Genomic DNA, 19,205 nt, shown 5'->3' with positions numbered 1-19,205 from the left:
GTAACAAATGCTAGTGAGCTGAATGATACGTTGAATTGCACTAAGAATTGCTATCTTTCCCAGTGCTGGAATGTCACGGCCTTCAAGCTGGCTGTGATTATGCGTATCCCTATCCATGTTCCTATCCCAGTTTCCATTTCAGAGGACAAGTTACCGGTGGTGCTATCCAGAAAGAAGAGAGATTTTGGTATCACAGCTGCCATTGTGACAACATTGGCTATATCTACAGCAGCTGCCATGGCAGCAGCAGTCTCACTTGCTGCAACTATACCCACTGCAGAAGCTGTGAACACCCTTGTAGAAGGAATGGTGGCTGCCCTTCAAACACAGACTCAGATCAATGCACATTTGCAAGCAGGAATCCTGATAGTCAACCAGATGGTGGATTTGGTTCAAGAACAAGTGGACATATGGGGGGCCCTATACCATAGCCTATACTAATATGAGTGACTTACAGAATGTCTCCCGACAGCTCTCCCAATACTTGCAGGGGAATTAGTCCGCAGAATTCCAAAACTGTACTCAGCACCTGCTACTAGGCATAACAAGGATAAATAACACCAGAGGTGAGCTTGGCAACCCTCCCAGAGATAATCAAAACATTGCAAGATGTGTTAACCTTTACGAAACAATGGGCTAGCGTAATTGGTCTGATGATAATCCTCATAGTGGGCTTGATTCTGCTAGTAAGGAAACTGCAAATTTGGAGGCGACAGCAACATAGGCAACAGCAAGCCATGGTGCAGGCCTTGTTAGCCATCGAGGCTGGAACATCCCCCCCAGGTGTGGCTAAGTATGCTGGATCAGTAGTCAACGACGGGTAAGATTGGTGGGGGAAATATACCAACCTAAGACAGGACGCAGATCATTGATATCTGCCATCTGATGACGGGTAAGGATATTCCCCGCCACTGACAACCTAAGACAGGCACGATCCCTGCCATAAAAGAAAAATGGGGGAGATGTTGGAGGCAGGCCCCTGGCCAGGGCGGCCTCCGCCATTAAAAGACGGCGCCTGGCTAGTTGCCAGGTTAGGGTTGCCTCATGAGACTAAGCGGAACGCCCAAAGAGGAAGTAAACAGCATTGGTTGCTAGCGAAGTTGTTCATTTAGGTGCACAGCCTGATTCGCTCCCTCCTGTACCCTGCTCGCTGATTGGTCATGTAAGCGTATATAAGTGTGTAGACTTGCGGAGAGAAAGAGAGAGATCCCAGAGCCCTGAGATCATAACCTGAGCCAAAGGCAGAGGCTTAACCCACTGAGCCATCCAGGCACCCCGACCTCTGTTTTTGACTTAAACCTCCTCTGTGTCTATATGTTAATAGGTAATCTAAATTTTTCAGAAAATTTGAAGTATTGATGGGAAAATATTTTCTTCTTTTTTGTGCTTTTATTTATTTATTTATTTAGCACATGTCTGGGAGGCGATAGAAACGACAGGATTTGAAAACTGGGAATAAATTAGGCAGGATTTGAAATAGAAGCTTATTTAGGAAACAACTCTAATGAATATCCAAATTCTTTTTTATTGCTTTTACATACAAAAGAGATAGAATATCTAAGAAATGGCTAAATCTATGGTTCCTAGTTAACAAGAATTTTTAAAAAAGCTTGGGAAATCATCAATATTATAATCAAAGTTGTTTTAGGGGCTCTCAGGTGGCTTAGTCATTTAAGCAACCTACTCTTGATTTCAGCGTAGGTGGTGATCTCAGGGTTGTGAGATCAAGCTCTCCATAGGGTGCTGTGCTGGATATGGAGCCTGCATAGGATTCTCCTCTCCTTCTCCTTCCCCTTAAAAAAAAAAAAAAAAAAAAAAAAAAAAAATGAAAGTTATTTTGTCGGTTTTTTTTTTAATTTTTTTGTCGTTTTTGTTGTCTTACAGATTTTTAAGCAGAGAAGATGGAAATAAAGGATAAGAGGACAGAAAAATAAAACTAGTTTTGGAAATAGGCAATTTAGCTTCTGAAACTTTTTTTTTCCCCCAGAGTTTTCACTATTGGTAATTTCCATCCCTCTGATTAATTCTTCTAGGAAGTGCTATCATTGAGCCACTGAAAGCAAGAAGTCTGCCCAGGTTGATGTGAACATAGGTCTTGATTTGGTAAGAGGAAGTCCAAATTCACAGGATGCACAAAGCTAGGATAAGCAAGAGTCTGAGGCCCCAACTTGCTATCGTGCTTAGGGAGGCACAGCTTGACATCATCCTAGGCTGCAACTTTGGTTTAAGACCAAGAAAAGATTTAGTGTCTATCACATTTAAAAGTTTTGTTGTTGCTTACATTTGGGATTGAATGTGAAGATTCTTTTGTAGTCTGGGCAAAAACAGTAGTTTCATCTTTTTTTTGGATTTTCTAGTAAATCTTTTACATCCTCTTATTTTCAAGATGTCAATATCCTTTAGATATCCTTTAGAAAACAGCATACGACTGAGTTTTGTTCTTGTTTTTATCCAATCTAGAAATATTTTTCTTTAAGTTAGATCAGACGATCCATCTATATGAAATGAAATTACTCCCATGTGTGTTTAAACTTATTGTTGTATTATGTGTGTTGTTTTTCATGCTAATTCTGTCTACATTTTTTCCTCATTCATCTTGTCTTCTGTTGGACTCCACTTCACCAATTCTCTACTAGTTCAGAGCTTATATGCTTCATATCTATTACTTTCATGATTAAGCGCTTATCTTTATTAAAGTTTAGTTTTAATTGATACCTTTATTTTCCTCCAGGAAAATGCAAAGAATTTAGAATGTTTTAATGCTGTTATTTCTTCTGATGGATAGGATATTGTTGTCATGTACTTCAATGATATGTGCATGAGAATATGTTAATATTCATGTTTTGTGTATATATATAGATATAGTCCACAAAATTATGAATATTTTATATTTTGCTTTTAGAGTCAGCCACCATTTTTATGGCTTCATTTGCTCCTTTCCTTCATATATTTCTGAGCTTTTCTTGGCATAATGTTCATACTGCCTCAACTATATGTTGAGAAATATTACCAGACTGTATCTACTAGAGGAAAACTCTCACTTGTTTTTGTTATAATAAAAAGTGTTATTTTACCTTCATTCATAAGAGATACATGCATTGTATATATGTTTATAGACTGTCAAATGTTTCTTTTTAGTATATCAAAGACTAAATTTAATTAATCTGTGCTTTTAATGTAGCATTTGTGAAGTTAGCTGCTACTTTAGTTGTTGCTCTTTCAAAGGTACTTAGTCTGGCTGATTTTAAGATTTTATCTTTTTTTATTGAAGTATAGTTGATAAAAACATTGTATTAGTTTCAGATGTACCACCAAATTTAATAGCTGATAATTCTGTATAATACTCAGTGCTCATCACAAAAATTGTAGTCACCATCTGTCACCATACAACTTCCTACAATATCATTGACTATATTTCCTATGCTGTACTTTTCACCTTGAAAAATACATCCTTTCATCCTTGTACTTACTTTAGAACTGAAAGTTTGTCTCTCTTAATTCCATTTACCATCCCCCCACCCACTGCCGCTTTGGCACCCACCAGCTTGTTCTTTGCATTTTTAAGTCTGTTTCTGGTTTGTTTTTTTTTTTAATTCATCTGGGTTTTTTAAAAAAAAAAATTTTAGATTCCACATATAAGTAAGATCATATGGCATTTGTCTTTCTCTGTAAAGTTTATTTCATTTAGTATAATACCCTTTAGGTCCATTCATGTTGTTACAAATGACAAGATCTCATTCTTTTTTATGGCTGAGTAATATTCCATAGTGAATATGTATATGTGTGTGTGTGTGTGTGCAAATTTTATACATATATTAAAAAATACACAATATATACTATGTTTTCTTTACCCATTCAGTTATTGGTGGATACTCAGGTTACTTCTGTATCTTGGCTATTGTAAATAATGGTGCATTCAAGATAGGGTTGGTGTATCTTTTCAAATTAGTATTTTCAGGTTTTTTGAGGGGGTAAGGGTGAGGATGGTTAATAACCAGTAGTGGAGTTAGTGTATAATAGGGTATTTCCATTTTTAATTTTTAAAGAATCTCCATATTGTTTTCTAGAGTGGCTTCCTCAATTTACATTCCCACCAACAGTGCATGTGAAGATTCCTTTTTTTCTCCACTTCTTCACTCACACTTTTTTTTTTTTTTTTTTTATGTTAGGCATTCTGACTACTGTGAGGTGGAACTACATTGTGGTTTTGATTTACATTTCCCTGGTGATTAGTGATGAATGTCTTTTCATGTATCTGTTGGCTATGTGTATGTCTTCTCAGAAAAAAAGTCTGTTCAGGTCCTATGCCCATTTTTTAATCAGTTGTTTTGTGTGTATTGAGTTGTAGAAGTTCTTTATGTATTTTTGAATATTAACTCCTTGTTGGATATAACCTACAATTTCTTCTTCCATTCAGTAGGTTAACTTTTTGCTTTTGTTGATGGTTTCCTTTGTTCTGCAAAAGCTTTTGATTTTGGTGTAGTCCCAACAGTTTATTTTTGCTTATGTTTCTCTTGCCAGAGGAGCCCCATCTATAAAAACATTGTTAAGGCCAATGTCCAAGAGATTAATGTCTATATATTCTTCAAGGATTTTTATGGTTTCAGGTCTCATAATTAATCCATTTTGGTTTATTTTTGTGTATGATATAAGATAGTGGTCCAATTTCTTTTACATATAGCTGCTCCATTAGCCCAGCACCATTTGTTGAAGACACTGTCTATTCCAATTGTGTATTTTTGCCTCTTTTGTTCTAGATTAATTGACCATATAATCATAGGTTTATTTCTGGGCTCTTTATTCTGTTCCATCAAATTGTGTCTGTATTTGTGCCAGTACCATTTTATTTTTAGTACTACAGTTTTGTAGTATATCTTGATCTGGGATTGTGATACCTTTGTTTTTTTTCTTTATCAGATTGTTTTGGATATTCAGGGTCTTTGTGGTTCCATTCAAATTTCAGGATTATGAGGTCTAATTCTGTGAAAAATGTTGGTATTTTGATAGGGACTGCATTGAATCTGCATATTGCTTTGAGCAGTATGGACATTTTAACATTTTTTCCAATCTTGAACATGGAGTATCTTTTAATATTTCCATGTTGTTTTCAATTCCTTTTATTAATGTCTTATTGTTTTGAGTATAGATCTTCTACCTCCTGGGTTAAATTTTTCCTAGATATTTTGGTGCATTGTAAATGAGAATGCTTTCTAGATTTCTTTTTAGCTTTTCCATTATTAGTGTAAAGAAACACAACAGACTTCTGTATATTAATTTTATTTCCTACATCTTTACTGTATTAATTTATTCTGATAATTTTTTGGTGGTGTCTTTAGCGTTTTCTATATGTAGTATTATGTCTTCTGCAAGCAGTGACAGTTTTTCTTCTTCCTTACTAGTTTGGATGACTTTTTCTTGTCTGGTCGCTGCAGCTGGGATTTCCAATATTCTGTTAAATAAAAGTGGCAAGAGTTGACCTTTTGTCTTACTCCAGCTCTCAGAAGAAAAGCTTTCAGTTTTTGACCATTAAGTATGATGTCAACCATAGATTATTCATATATGCTCCTTATCATATTGAGGTATGTTCCTTTTAAACCCACTCTGTGGAGAGCTTTTATCATAAACAGACATTGTATTTTGTCAAATGTTTTTTTTCTGCATGTCCTAGATGATCATATTCTTATCCATCCTCTCATTAATGTGGTATATCACGTTGATTGCTTTCTGGATATTGAACCATCCTTGAATCCCTGGAATAAATCACACTTGATCATGGCAGATGATCTTTTATTTATGTAGTCAAATTTGGTTTTCCAGTATTGTGTTGGGGATTTTTACAAATATTATTTTAATTCTTAGATAGTTAATACAGTGTGTTCTATTAGTTTCAGGTTTACAATATAGAGATTCAGCACTACTCAGTGCTCATCATGATAAGTGTATTCTTAATCTCTTTCATTATTTCACCCATCCCCCACCCACCTCCTCTTTGGTGGCCTTCAGTTTTTTTCTCTGTAGTTGAGTATTTTATTTCAGTTTTCTATTTTTATATTCATTTGTTTCTTAAATTTCACATATGAGTCAAATCATATGGTATTTTTCTTTCTTTATTTCACTTAGCATTATATTCTCTAAATCCATTAATGTTGCAAATAGCAGTATTTTCTTTTTATGGCTTAGTACTATTCCAGTGTGTATGTGTGCACGTGCACGTGTGAATCAGTATATTGCTTCAGGAAGTATGGACGTTTTAACAACATTCCTTCCAATCCATGGGCATGGAGTATCTTTTAATATTTTTGTGTTGTCTTTAGTTTCTTACATCAATATCTAATAGTTCTCTATAGCTCTTCTATATCCATTACCTCTTCTTTATCCTGTCGCCTATCAGTGGACACTTCGGCTGCTTCCATAATTTAGCTATTATAAATAATAATGCAGTAAACATAGGGCTACATGTATCTTATCAAATTAGTGTTTTCCTATTCTTTAAGTAGATACACAGTAGTGAAATTTCATCATATGGTAGTTCTATTTTTAACTTTTAAAGGAAACCCCATACTGTTTCCCCCAGGGGTTCCACCACTTTGCATTCCCACCAGTGGGAGTCCTTTTTCTTGACATCTTTATTTCTCCAGCCCTTGTTTCTTGTGTTTCTTTATTTTGACCATTCTGACAGGTGTGGGGTGATATCTTATGATGGTTTTGATTTGCCTTTCCTTGATGATTAGTGAAGCTAATCATCTTTTCATATGTCTATTGACAATCTGTATGTCTTCTTTGGAAAAATGTCTAATCTAGGTCCTCTGCTTTTTTTTTTTTTTTAATCAGATGTGAGTATGTAGGCATAGGTGTATATGTGTTTTTGATGTTGAGTAGTATGTATTTTTTATATATTTAGGATATTAACTCCTTACTGGATAAATTATTTGCAAGGCAAACTGCCTTTTTGGTTAATGGCTTTCTTTGCTTTTCAAATGCTTTTTAGTTCATTGTAGTCCCAATTGTTTATTTTTGCTTTTGTTTCCATGTGCTTGGGGAGGCATATCCAGAAAGATATTAGGATTGAAATCCTGCCTATATTTTATTTTAGGAGTTTTATTGTTTAATGTTTTACATTTAGATTTTTAATCCATTTTGTATTTATTTTTGTGTGTGGTTAGTTTTATTCTTTTACATGTAGCTGTCCAGTTTTCCCAGCACCATTTATGGAAAAGATGGTCTTTTCCCCATTGTGTTTTTATTCCCTCCTTTGTCAAAGATTGACTTTGTGAAGGTGGGCTTATTTCTGGTTTCTTTATAATGTTCTACCAATCTATGTGTCTGTTTCTTGCTCAATATTATCCAGTTTTCATTGCTATGGTTTTGTAGTGTAATTTGAAATCTGGGAATATGGTACCTCCTGCTTTGTTCTTTCTTATGATTGCTTTGGCTGTTGTGGGTCTTCTGTGGTTCCATAGAAATTATAAGATTATTTGTTCTAGTTATGTGAAAATTACTATTGTTATTTTTATAAGAATTGCATTAAATCTGTAGATTGCTTTGGGTAGTATGGACATTTTGTCATTCTTCTAATTCATGAGCATTGCATAGATTTCCATTTGTTTGTGTCTCATGTTTGATTTCTTTTATCAATGTTTTTAGTTATTAGAGTTTAGGTTTTTGACCTCTGGGGTTAAATTGTTGTTTCCTTTCTATTTGATTACTGTGTATAGAAACACAACAGATTTCTGTATATTGATTTTGTATCTTGCAATTTTACTGAATACATATATTGGTTGTGATAGTTTTGTGGAGTCTTTAAAATTTTCTGCATATAGTATGTCATTTGTATAAAATGAAAATTTTACTACTTTCTTACCAATTTGGATATCTTTTATTTCTGTTCTGATCACTGTAGCAAGGACTTCTAGTGCTGTGTTGATTAAGAGTGGGGAGAGCGGTCATCTTACCTGGTTCCTGATCTTAAGGGAAAAGTCTTAAGTTTTTCACCCTTGAATCTGATGTAAGCTGTAGATTTTTCATATCTGACCTTTATTATGTTAAGGAATGTTCTCTTTAAACCCACTTTATCAACAATTTTATTTGGTCAGATTTTGGGGGGCATCTATTGTGATGATCATATCCTTCATTTTGTTGATGTTATGTATTATGATTATTGATTTGTGGATATTAAGCATCCTTGCATCCCCTGATTGATTGCATCCATTGATTGCGGTGAATAATGCTTTTAACATTTTGTTGAATGCAGCTTGCTAATATTTTGATCAGGATTTTGCATCTGTGTTCATCAAGGATATTAGCCTATAGGTTTTTTTGTTGTTGTTCGTAGTGTCTTTGTTTTTTTTCTGTCAGGGTAGTACTGGCCTCTAGAATGAATTTGGAAGCATTCCATCTTCTGTTTTCTTTGGAATAGGTTGAGAACATTAACTATTCTTTAAATTTTTTTGTAGAATTCACCTGTAAAGCCATTTGGTCCTGGACTTTTATTTGTTTGTTTGATTATCAATTCAATTTCTTACTAGTAATTGGTCTGTTCAGATTTTCTATTTCTTCTTGATTTAGTCTGGAATGATTGTATGTTCCTAGGAATGTATCAATTTCTTCTAGGTTGTCCAATTTGTTGAAATAAAATTTTTTCAAAATATCCCCTTAAAGTTCTTTGTGTTTTCTGTGGTGCCAATTGTTATTTCTGTCCCTTCATGTGTGATTTTATTTGAGTTTTCACTCTTTATGAGAAGTCTAACCATCTATCAACTTTGCTCAACTTTTCAAAGAACCAGCACTTAGTCTCATTGCTTTTCCTTTTTTCTTTCTTTCTTTTCTCTCTCTGTCTCTCTCTCTCTTTTTTTGGTCTTAATTTCATTTATTTCTGCTCTAATATCTTATTTTCTCTCTTTTATTAACCTTGGGCTTTGTTTTTCTTTTTCTGTTTCCTTTGGATATAAAGTTAGATTGAGTTTTTTCTTCTTGAGGTGTTGCTCAATTTCTCTCTTAGAGCTGCTTTTGCTACATCCCAAAGGTTTTAGACTATTTGTGTTTTCATTTGTGTCCATACGTTTTAATTTCCTCTTTGATTTTTTTAATTGATCTATTGGTTGGTTAGTAGCATGTTTAGCCTACATGTGTTTGTGTTCCTTCCAGTGTTTTTTTTGTAAATTGATTTCTAATTTCATATAATTATAGTCTGATAAGATAGTTGATATGATTTCAACCTTAAATTTATCCTTTCACTGCTTGTGATGACCCTCCCATTTGTGAATAGTTACATCAAGGTTTGATTCCAAATCAAGTCTCTGCCTCTCTTATATTTTTTGAGGTGATCTTCTCTCTATGACTAGCTGTGGAAGGTCTGATTGGCCAATTTATTTAAAATTGTTTTCAGAATGAATTATAATACATGTAGTTGTCTCCAGGTATTCATTACACCAGGAAAGCTCATGGTCCTTCTTTTCTGTTTTTCTCTTTCTCCACCATTGTTTTTAATAAAATTCTTAAGTAATTTTCATTTGTTTGTTTTTCCAGGTGAAATTTAGAGTTGCTTTGACACTCTTTTCCCAGATTCTTCAAATATTTATTGACTTGCATCAAAATTAGAAATCAATTTCAAAATAAATAGTATGTATTAATAGTTTTTAAAATTATTTTCATCCGTCTTCTTAGGTTTTATGTTTTATCTTTAAATTTTGTAGAAGCAAACTTATTTTCTGGTATTTCATGTTTGATTTTTCTTATTGAGCTGTTAGTTTTAAATGATCTTTCAGTTGGTTCTGTTAACTTTTTACTTATTTAATTATACCCCTGATTTAGATATTTAATTTCTCTCAGTGATATTCTATAATTTGTAGTGTATAAAGCTTGTTTTTTTTTTTTTTGGTTAAAATTACTTCCAAACATTTACTTTTTTTGAAATTATTTAGAATGGAACTGTGGCCTTAATTCAATTTTTGGATTTTTTATACCTACTATATAGAAATGTAATTGATTTCTGTATATTGATCATTTGCTCTATAACCTTGCCAAACTTGTTTATTAGTTGTGGGAGGTAGGTTTGTTGTTGTCAATAGCCTATATTTCATTTCTACATACAGGATAGTGTCTGAGAATGAAAGCGGTTTTACTTCTTCATTTCATATCTGATATAATAAATTATTTTCCTCTCCTTTTCCTTCTTCCTCCCTTTACCCCCCCTTTATTTGAAGGGAGAGTGTACTATACAGGCTAGAACCCATGGTACAAGGTTGTGCAGAAGTGTTCAAAGTCCATACACTTTCTCAATTGTTTCTCACAGAACTTCATATGTTGTGCATTCCTTATTCTCAGTGCTATTTCTATTCACTACTCTTGTACCTCTACCTTAAGAGGTCATCAGAAATAGTACAGAAAAACACAAAAACAACTAAAGATGGAGCAGTAAGGTTTATACCTGGATAGCCACTTGATGGCTTTGTGAGCAAGGGAAAGATTCTAATAGTTTTGAATATAGGTTCTCATAAATAAATTACAGGTAATCTTAACAATTTTGTTGGAAAGATTAGATGTGACAATGAATATGGAAGTTTTGTTCATTATAATTTAGTATGTAAGTGCCATTTATGACTGTAATTCTAAAAGGAGAAGGTAAAGAAACATTCAGAATGGGATGATTTATCCAATATCAAAGATCTACTTATTATCTAACAACTGTACACAGCTTGAGCTTCCTTGAGGTGATTGTGGTCTTTCTGCTAGGAAGGGCCTTTGTGTTTATATCATCTTACCATGAACTATTATATTTGTCTAACAAGCCCTAGATCATTGAGTTTCTCTCTCCTGTGTCCCCTTTAGGATAGTTGTCAAAAAAAAAGTATTATAACAGACATTTATTGTATTAAATGAGGCCCAGATATACCTATTGCTAGTGTGAAAATGACTAAGGTACTTTTGGAGGGTAGCCAAATAAGAACAGAATGTGTTCATTGCCAATAATTCTCAAAGATATTTTTAAGATTAAGTCAGGAGATGTAAGAGGCAGTTAGATGAAATCATTGAGACTTAATTTCAGACTGTTTGATCCAGAAATTAGGTTCCCAGTTCTATGAATGATGAGATGCAAGTATTTGGGAATAATAACATGCCAGAGATCAGAAATTCTGGAATCCAGAAAGTTTTTTTGAGCAGTGATTTGTATCAGCTGGAATTATGGCCCAATTTTTAATTCACAGTGGATCCAATGAGCCTAAGAATCTATCTTCTGGCTGTTTACCTGGTTTCTCAATTATAGTTGTAGACCAGCTGACAGAATCTTCTCTTTGATCCCCATACTTGTGGAATCAAAGAGCCACTATTGTAGGAATGGGCATGTAAAAGTCTCTGAAAATGTTCATACCCCACTCACCAAGATAGGAAGTTAGAAACAATGTCCTATCCAAAGAGAAACCGCAGATTAGTGATACTGCCAAAGATTCAAAGAGGTGGTAGTTGCCATTTAATTAATCTGTGACCCCTAGAAGCCCAGGTGGATTATGCTTGATAATGAAGGAGTGCTATAAACAAACAGGTGACAGCAATCTCAGCGGCTGGGCTGGCTGTGGTCTGTGTACTGGCTGGGCTGGGTGTGGTCTGTGTACTGGCGCAAATCGACACAGCCTCTGGCACTGGATTGGAAGCTATTTGTCTGGCAAGAGTACCCTTGAATCTCCCTGACTGGGGAAAAACTGAATGAGCTGCTGCCACTAGGAAATGAAAAACCTGCCTGAGCAGAGGCCACTATTAAGTCCTCATTATGGTACAGTTTCTTGAGAAGCCCAACCAGCGAAGTGGGAGCTTGAGTACATTGGACTTTTTCCGTTTTATTTTGACCTTATCTGACTTGTAACCTGATAAGTGACTTAACATTACATACATGGAGCCCTTCTCTGGATATGTATCTATTTCCCTCTCTTGCCCACAGAAATTCTGCCAGAGTCATTATTTGAGAGCTTTTTAAATGTTTTATCTGTCATCATGGTGAACAAAGAAAGTGAGACAATCGGCATCTGACTATAGCATCCACTAGTCTTATGTTATAGACTAAACCTACAATCCACCCGTATAACAGAACTGTGGAAGAGCCTACTAATACTTAGTAATGTGCCAGCTCAGGGTTGGCAACTGTACTCCAGGATACAGCACATGCAGTAGACTTATGCTCATGGTACTCTGTCTCTACTGGCCAGAATACATGATTCCAAGAACCAAAGGGTAAAAGTGGTATTATTGCCTTTAGCCATCATCATTCCAAATGATCCACTTGAAAATTTTGTTTTCCATCTCCAAAACATTAGGTCTTCTCAGTTATAGGCCAGGATTTCAGCAGGTGGAAATTTCTATGAAAGACAATATAAGGATTCCTCTGAACTTGAAATTAAGAGTACAGCCTTGTCATTTTGGGCTCTCAAAATCTATAAACCAGCAGGCAAAGAAAGTTACTCCTATGGGGGTAACTGACTCTGAAGACCATGAGGATGGAGCTGCTGCCACAAGTTGGAATAGGTGGAGGAATGAGTAGATCTGAAGTCCAGGAGGTTTTCTGAGGTGTCTATTTGTTTTCTGTGCTCAAGGATGAATAGGCAGTTGTTGCAAAGAAGCCCTGACAAAAGCAAAGCAATAAAGAAATCGGGTTACTTGGAATATGGGTGTGGATCACCCCACCAGACAAATGACCCAGACCAACTAAAGTGCTGACCAAAGGTTAGCGATATATAGATGAGCTGGTAGAGGAGTGGACGGGGACACTGGTTAGAGCCATGTGAGCAACCACAGCTCATTTGGTTTCCTTACCCCCTTCACAGGGTCTTCACAGAGATTGTGGCCACTCACCACCTGAAAGGGACATCTGTTGTAAACTGGACTTGAACGAGGGCACAAGTGGATCAGAATGGGCAAGGGGTGAAATATAGCAAGTACTTCTTAGGCACTGTTAAAAATCTTAGCCGCACCTCTTATACTAGCTGTGATTGCTTTGACTAGGTTGGTACAGGTTCTAACCAGCTTCAGACTCATCAGGCTCCTCCTACTTATCCCTTGCCTTGCTCCATAGGCAGAAGGCAAACCACCTTTTGATTTGATGCCCACACCTGTGTGCATCAGAAGTAGAGAACATTACCCTACAAAGTGAATGTTTTACCAATGGGAAATAGAAGCTAATGGACAAATGCTTTCTCCTTAGTCCTCCGAATAGACAGCTCCAGGTGGCATATTTTTTCCTGCTTCTCAGATGCTCTTGGATCAAGCAGCAAGCCAACAACACGTTCCTGTATGGATTCTGACTCCTTTCTGCCTTTTTTCCCTAGACTCCATGTCTGCTGCAGGAATCACACCGCTCAGTAAGGTACTCCCACAAAAACCTTTGTCTTAGGCATTGCTTCTCAGGCAGCCAAGCTAAGATGCTCCGTGAGAAAGCTCTTATTAGATATGCAGTCCAGATGATAAATAATGCTGTGACTTACCTAGAGTCTCACAGATGGTGATCAGCTGAGCTACATCCTGATCCTATCATCTGACTCAAAATCTTGTTGGTTCTATGCTATAACCACTCCACAATGAGGTGAAGATAGGAGGTAGCTAGGACATTGCCAGTTCTAGTGACTGTGACTTTAAAGTAAAATCTTGTGGGGTTTCTTTATAGTAAAAGCAGGGGCAGAATACGTAAGAACATAGCAGATTCCATACTTTCAAAAGTAACAAGAAAGGGGAATGGTGACTACTTTAGGTCACCCTCTGTTTCCCGGGAACTGTGAAGGGGCCTCACATCACCGTGTCTACTGGGGAAAAAAAAATGCATTCCTGCCCCCACTTTTAAAAATGAGACACTGAGGCCCAGAGAGATTAAGTTATCTGTCTAATTTCATAAGCTCATTACTGACAATATTTAAATTCTGACTAGATAATCTAAAGAAAGGAGTAATTATGCTTTTGGTAAGTTTAAATACAGGTCTATGGAGGAATCTGGGAATTTTCGATAAGGCCTCCTGAGAACCCTTCTAACACTGTATTTCTGTGATTCTAAGTAATCATCACATCCAAAGAATTAATTATGCTACATGCTATTTTCCCAGTGTAATACAGATGGCTTCATCTTATAATTTTAGGCTATAGTTAGAGATGATTCACTGGCATTTTAGAGGTACTGTTGCTACTATTCCCCAGAAGAAACTCAAAGAGGCTGCTTCAAATTTCTGTGTATTGCAAATATATCACTTACCTAGGGGCAAGTTCCTGTGCATCAGAAAGGGAGATCTGGAAAATGGGGTCAATAATGCACCCCAGGTATAGACTGCCAAACCGGCCTTCAGAGACTGAGCTGGCAATGGATATGCCTGAGCAGCAGGGTCTGGAGGCCTACCTTGTGCCATATGCCAGACTGGCTCAGAACCAAATGATGAAGCCACTGTTAAAAGGTCTTAGAAGCTCTGAGTCAGAAAGACAGCTAGAGAGCATTGGCGGAATGAAACCCTCTGTTAAAAATTTGATGCTTAAATCTCTCCCATGGTCTCCCTGTCAGACAGATATCTAGGCCCTCTCTGAATCCACTCAGCAGCTGAATTAAATGCTGAATCCACCACTGTCCAGTTTAAAGTAAACCTCCTTCTACCTACTGGACACTATGTCTGGCTATAGAATTCACTTTGACATTCAATCAATTTGACAAGTGTTTACTGAACAATATACAGTGGAGACATACAGATGGCCACATGGCTGTGTGTACACCTTGCCTCGTTCTGAAAGATCCTGAGCAATACCAGTCTTCCCTCGTGTAGAGCTCTCAGTATAGAGCAGATGTCAAAATTTCAACCAATGATTACTATAAATATGGTGGTGGTGCTCAGACGGAGGGCCTGTTGACCTGGGTGATCAGGGATGGTTTCCTGACGATGGGATGCCTGAGCTGAGGACTGGAGAATTGGTGGGATTAGATGGTAATGGAGGAAACAGCCTTCCAGACAGAGCAACATGTCCAAGGGGGAGGGTGCATGATGCAGTCTAAGAAATGGCCACCAAAGCAAAGAAACTGGTATAAAGTGCATGTGAGACAGATGTGCTGAGTGAGGCTGGGCCGATGGGGGAAGCCAAGTTACCGAGTGGCCTGTAGAAGCTTCCACTTTATCCAACAACCTGTGGAGGCTGAGGATGAGGTTGGAGTAGGGGAGTCGTATCCTCAGGTCAATTACAGCATTTTGTAAATTGGATTGTAACTTCTGCAGGTCTCCCCATACAGGTCCTGCTAGTAAGTAGAATAAATGGAAACTTTCCCTGCTATAGGAAATCTCCTATTTCACACAGGAAGGAGATGTAAATTAATAAGTGATTATAGTGGCAGTGCTTTTAACAGATGATTAGTTTCTTTCCAGCTGTTCCTTCATTTATTTCCTACCCAGGGTCTCTGGCTGTCTCCTCTACATGATTTGAATATTTCTCAGTCCGGTCGTCTCTTGCCTGTCCTTTGTGCATTTAGTGGGGTTTTTCTTTGTCTCTCATCCAAACTCCCTAATGGAGGTTTTGGTACCATCCTAACTCGACGGCTTTCTTTGCAGTCTATTCTCTTGGAAACTTAAACTGGTTGGTCTCAATCACTGTTTCATAAGTGGATTCATGCACTGCCTAATGCTATCCCATAATATAAAATTGGCCCTTAAGAAAATGGGGAAAAAAATAATACACTGAGGGATTTGTGGTCTTATCGTGTTGTTTGCATTTGGATCTCAGGTGACAGCGATGGATTAATATTTTAGTAATTATAATTTTCTTCTTTGTGACCTATTCTTATCATACATCCATGCATAATCCTTGTCTGTTTGCTTGTTTGAAACAGTTGAATTGCGTAAGTAGAGATAGATCTCCGATGTAACATGGAAACTAGAACATGGATTTTAACTTGAATCTGCATATGTAACCCCCATTCAATTCATTCTCATGCCTTCCTTCCCTTGCGATATTTCATTCTTCAAACAATTATATACACAGTTATATGCATACACATTTGTATGGAATCCTAAAAAGTATATCATAAAATTTTACTTTATAAACAGTGTGCCTTATTATATGTAAACTTCTCAGAATTTTTAATATTCAATCTTTTATTAAAATTCACACTTTTTTCATGCAGCTGTTCACTTAGCCTGACTACTGCATAATACTTTACTACATAAACATACCACGTATTTATCCGTCCTCCTGTAGATGGCCATCAGGATTATTTCCCAGATACTTCTCGTATGGCCAGGGCTGCTTGAACACTTCTGTGCATATCTCCTGGGGTATATTGATAAGAGTCATCTCAGATAAAAGCCTGAAGGTAGAATTGCTGCATATTAGATTATGCATGTTTTCCACACAGATAAATGTGCTCAGTGGAAGGACTACTTATCCTTCCTTAGATGTGCTCTCTTATAGTAGCAAATGCCCTTTTAAATTAAGTGACCCTAATTATAGATAGCAGTTGCTGATTTTTGAAAGGTAGCCGCTGTTAATAAAATGAACAACCTCAAATTTTGTTAGGAAGTTTTACTGCCCTGAAATTCTAAAGTTCAGGGAATGCAAAACTAGGTCATACACAAGAGAAAGACCAGATTTTATCCACCTCTGTGAAGGAACCATCATCACGGGGCTTCTCTCACTGTACCATCACGAGTGTTAATGAGATGAGTAATGATAAGCACTGGTATACAGTAATGACCCAGGAATCTACCATGGCTCCCTTGGTTTCAGATGGTAACTTGTAAACAAGCAGGGAAGGGTGCTTGCTGCAGCATTTAAAAGCCTTTCTAAAGGTGGAACAGCCTTTCATGAATTGTCCACTCCTTGCCTTCATCTATGAAACAAATAACAGTAGCAGTCAGAACGTGGTGTTAACCCTGGACCGTAGTGATGCCCTTTATTCAGATGGAATTCTCTTCTATTTGTTTTGACAACATGGGGGAGGCAGGGCCATGGCACAGAGGACATCTTTGGTCTGCTTCCGTTTCCTTTTCTGAGGATAGGAGCACTGAACTAGTTAAGTGGGGGGTGGGGAGGGGAGAAGGCACTAGAAAAGAGAAAAGGGAGGAAGGTGCCAGTTTGTTACAAGAGAAATTAACTTTGTTCCAGTCCCAAGGCTGGGAGGCCTCTCCCCCTACGGGGAGCTCTCTGGTGGTCTTCCCTGGCTGGGTACTGGGTCTATGGGGCACCTAAATGAAATTAGCTTCATACAGAAAAAATTGTGGACATGAAGATCTCAGGGCATCTAGACGTCATTCCCATTCATTTACCAAATCCATCAACTGCATAGCCAGATATTATTTAAATAATTCAACAAAATACTACTACATAAATTTGAGCAGCTCTTCCCATTGGTTTACAGACAAAAGGGGCATTTTTGTCCCTTGCTCGTAGTTGCTGCTTTGCAAGTGGAACTTAAGACACAGGTCTGTGTTGGGGTCAGGTATTTCTGCCAGGAGAAAGAGGGGGCACTAACGTAACAGGTGGAAATGTCTCCAAAGTGCACTTACATACTTTAAAAATCAGTATGTGCTTTTCACTTACTATATGCCAAGCCCTGTGTAGGATACTAAGGATACAAACCTGAGTAAGAGATTTTTTTTTCCCTTTCCTGAAGTTATGGAAGATGTGGGATATGGGCAACTGAAAACATTACAGCATGGCCCATAACTATAAAATCACCATGGGCAGGTGCTCTGAGAGCACAGGAGATAGCCCCCTCACTGAGGATGGACAGGGAGCTGTCACACGGATAAGGTACCATGTAGGTAGAGCCTTGAAGCACAGGTGGGATATTTCCAGTAGAGAAAGAATTCCTGAGAGCAAAAACCATTTGAGCAAAAGCATGGGGGTGAGAAAATTTGGGGTCTCTTCTAATATCAGGGCCTTTTTCACAGCCCTGAGAACTCTGTGCCATTTTCCTGCTCTTTTCCCTCCTGCTATGCCCCCACAACAGTGCATCAGATGACACACATGAAGCACACAATGGCGGGCATGTGGACGCTGGTCTGGAAATGGTGACTGTCACTATGGCGAGGCTTCCGGTGCATGTCTCCTATGTCTGGCCAACTTCACTTCTTCAACTTGTCCAACAGTGCATGCACAGTGGTGGAATTGGAAGCCAGTCCAGCTCTGCCAGACTCAAAAGCCTATGCTTTAGCCATTGCTCCATCTAACTTCTCAGACTGAGTTCATGATAGATCTTCTGGGGTTGACCGAAGTGAAAAACAAAAACAAAACAAAAAACCTTCAGCATCTTCCAAATCTGTCCTAAGCCTGAATATTTGAAATAGCCTGTTGAAGGCACCCACAGTTTCTGCCTATCTTCCAAGCTAGCATTTGGAAATCACATCTCTTGCTGGAGCAGGAGCAGACATGGGTAGTGCTCCCTCCTGTTAGCCAGGTCAGAGCGTTTGGAGACTGGCTCCCCTGAGGATAAGCATCTCTGACCAAGGCTTTGAGACTCTAAATGATGTTCTCATCAAGATCTTTATTTTCCCCTCTTTTGCATTTAACTTTTACGGGATGGACACCCCCTTTTTTAAGAATCCATCTCCTACTGCTGACTAAGTCCCAAATACTGAGCTTTGGATTCAGGATGAGAAAACCCTGCCCCTCAAGCAATCCCTTAAAATCTGGGCTGTCACATATTTCAGTTTAATTGGGAAGAGAAGATTATATGCAGGATTGAGGATTTAGGGATTTTTCTAAGCCTGCGATAGAGTATGACTCAAATCTAAGAAGTCAGTGTAAGCTACTATCTACCTAAGTCAGGAAGCCCCTAAGCCCCAAAGTCGAATTGTAATTAACATTAGAATTTCTTCTTTTCTCCGCCTTGCTATCTGAGCGTAAGGTTGACCCTATGAACCCATTTTAGCATAGACAAATGAGCTGTAATTGCTCAGCAGCTCATTGTGAGGCTGAGAACCCAATTATATGCATCTTTGATCACATCACCTCCATGGGGTTTAGACTCAGAAATATCCAAGAAATATTTGCTAAGTTAACAGAACCAAGATAAGAAGCAATTATCTTTCTAGCTGAAGAAAAGACACATGTCAAAATAGATGTTTTTAAAAAAATTGTTCATTAGGCTTGTGACATAGAAAGTTACCACAAATAGAACACTTCCTGATGTTACTGCTTCAATATTTACTAAAACTTCCCAAAACATTGGTGAAGAACTGATATGAGTCAGGCATGTTGCA

This window comes from Mustela putorius, unplaced genomic scaffold (genome assembly GCF_011764305.1).
Source record: "Mustela putorius furo isolate JIRA1106 unplaced genomic scaffold, ASM1176430v1.1 tig00003987_pilon_pilon_pilon, whole genome shotgun sequence".
Classification (NCBI taxonomy): Eukaryota; Metazoa; Chordata; class Mammalia; order Carnivora; family Mustelidae; genus Mustela; species Mustela putorius.
This window is presented reverse-complemented; position numbering follows the sequence as displayed.